Below are 2767 nucleotides of genomic sequence, written 5' to 3' on the forward strand. Positions count from 1 at the left end.
CTAGGTGCAGTATCTTTTCGACTGAGGGCGTCGGCCACAACATTGGCTTTGCCCGGATGGTACTTGATGGTGCATTCGTAATCATTCAGTAACTCGACCCATCGACGTTGATGCATGTTTAGTTCCTTTTGCTTGAAGATATGCTCGGGACTCCTGTGATCGGTGTAGATGGTGCACTTGGTACCGTACAGGTAATGTCGCCATATCTTAAGCGCGAAAACAACAGTTCCCAGCTCTAAATCATGTGTAGTGTAATTTCTTTCGTGAACTTTAAGTTGTCGTGAGGCGTACGCAATGACCTTATCCCGTTGCATTAATACACAACCAAGACCCTGAATTGATGCGTCACAATAAACTACAAAGTCGTCTGTGCCCTCTGGCAATGAAAGAATAGGTGCGCTGCAGAGCCTATCCTTTAAGTGCTGAAATGCTGATTCATGTGCATTTCCCCATCGATAAGTAACGCCCTTCTGCGTTAATGTGGTGAGAGGTTGCGTAATCTTCGAGAAGTCTTTGATGAACCTCCTGTAGTATCCTGCCAAACCCAAGAATTGGCGAATTTCCGTTGGTGTGCGAGGTGCAGGCCAGTTCTTAATCGAGTCTACCTTGGATGGATCAACATGAATCTCATCCTTGTTCACCACATGGCCTAGAAAATGGACTTCACGAAGCCAAAAGTCGCATTTCGAAAACTTGGCATATAACTGTTCTGTTCGAAGGAGTTTCAAAATAAGCCGTAAATGCTGCTCGTGCTCTTCCTGACTCTTAGAATAGATCAGGATGTCGTCGATGAAGACAATAACAAATTTGTCTAGGTTTGGCTTGCATACTCTGTTCATAAGGTCCATGAAGACTGCTGGCGCGTTTGTCAGTCCGAAGGGCATAACCAAGAACTCGTAATGGCCGTAGCGAGTTCTGGATGCTGTTTTGGAGACGTCCTCGTCCCGGACTCTCAGTTGATGGTAGCCTGACCTCAGATCAATCTTCGAATAGTAGCTCGACCCTTGCAACTGGTCGAATAAGTCGTCAATACGTGGAAGAGGATAGCGGTTCTTCACCGTCACCTTGTTGAGTTCGCGATAGTCTATGCACATCCTGAAGGTTCCGTCTTTCTTTTTCACAAATAACACTGGAGCTCCCCGGGGCGAAGAGCTAGGACGAATGAAACCCTTTTCCAAGAGTTCTTGTAGTTGCTTGGACAGTTCTTCAAATTCTGATGGAGCTAAACGATAAGGTGCTCGAGCTATAGGTGCTGCTCCAGGAGCTAGCTCGATTTGAAATTCGACCTGGCGATGAGGCGGTAACCCAGGTAAATCTTCAGGAAACACTTGAGGAAAGTCGCGCACTACTGGAATATCCTCTAATCTCTTCTCTTTCGCTGATGCATCGGTAACAAGCGCTAGAATAGCGGTGTGGCCCTTTCGTAAACACTTCTGGGCCTTTAGGAAAGAGATGATGTCCACCATCACACCACTCTTGTCGCCTTGAATTACGAGAGGTTCCTGACCGAAACGAGGGACACGAACAATTTTCTCTTTGCATAGGATCTTTGCTTGTTGTTGGGATAACCAATCCATCCCAATGACGATGTCGAAACTACCCAGAACTATAGGAATGAGATCGATAGAGAAGGTCTGACCAGCTAAAACGATGTTACAACCCTTGACTATATGCGTGGCTTCTAAACTCTTACCATTAGCTAACTCTACGACATGCTTGGTGTTTAAAGGAGTTGGTGTACGTTTAATCATTTGACTAACTTTTAAAGACACATAACTGGTATCCGCACCCGAATCAAATAATACAGTAACATAAAAGTCGTCGAGAAGGAACTTACCCATCACTACGTTAGGATCATTCCTTGCATCACCCTGACCCAGCACGAACACTCGACCTCTAGCACCGTTGTTTCCATCATTGTTTCCCCCGTTGTTGTTCCCATTGCCCTGATTGTTGTTGTTCTGGTTTAACTGGGGACAGTCCCGCTTGAAGTGGCCTTCAGCACCACACTGAAAGCATCCCCTGTTGCCTCGCTGCTACTGCTGGTTCTGTGGAGCTGGTGGTTGTTGCTGCTGGTTCTGATTCGCAGGTCGTGAGCTCCTGCAATCCTTAGCTTCATGACCCATCTTGAGACACCTCTGACAACGACCCTTGTTGCACTGACCACTGTGGTGCCTGTTGCATCTGTTACACTTTGGGTGATTTCCTCGATATCCACCCTGCCCGTGACTACTAGAAGACCGCTGACTGGGGCTCTGGTAGTCATCTGTCTTTCGCTGCTGCGCCCGGGACTGAACCGAAGTTGAACCCTTGCTGGAGGTTCCATCCCATTTTCGCTTATTGTCACTGGGAGTAGCAGTAGTGGTAGCGGTACTGGTAGCACTGATACGTTTAGGCAGTCTGTTCTGTTCCACTGCCTGGTCTGTGAGACGATGAGCTAGACGAGTTGTCACACCCCATTGTCCACGTGTCTCACCGGTGGGCCCGGTGGGGGATTACCGTGACGATGTTGGCAACAATATAGTCAAACCACACAATTATATAATGCACAGCGGAAGCATAAGATAAATATATAAACTCAACCTCTGGTTGTAATATCAAATGTATTACAGAAGTTGATTATATCCACAGTGGATCATAAATAAACATAAAGCATTGTTCCATCAGATACTGCAATCAAGCTTGCGAGACTTATCACGACGCTAGGGAGCTAATACCAGCCAATTTACGTTTAGGTACCTGCACTTAATCTTTTTGGGGAAAATAC

The sequence above is a fragment of the Helianthus annuus genome, chromosome 1 (genome assembly GCF_002127325.2).
Source record: "Helianthus annuus cultivar XRQ/B chromosome 1, HanXRQr2.0-SUNRISE, whole genome shotgun sequence".
NCBI classification, from domain to species: domain Eukaryota; kingdom Viridiplantae; phylum Streptophyta; class Magnoliopsida; order Asterales; family Asteraceae; genus Helianthus; species Helianthus annuus.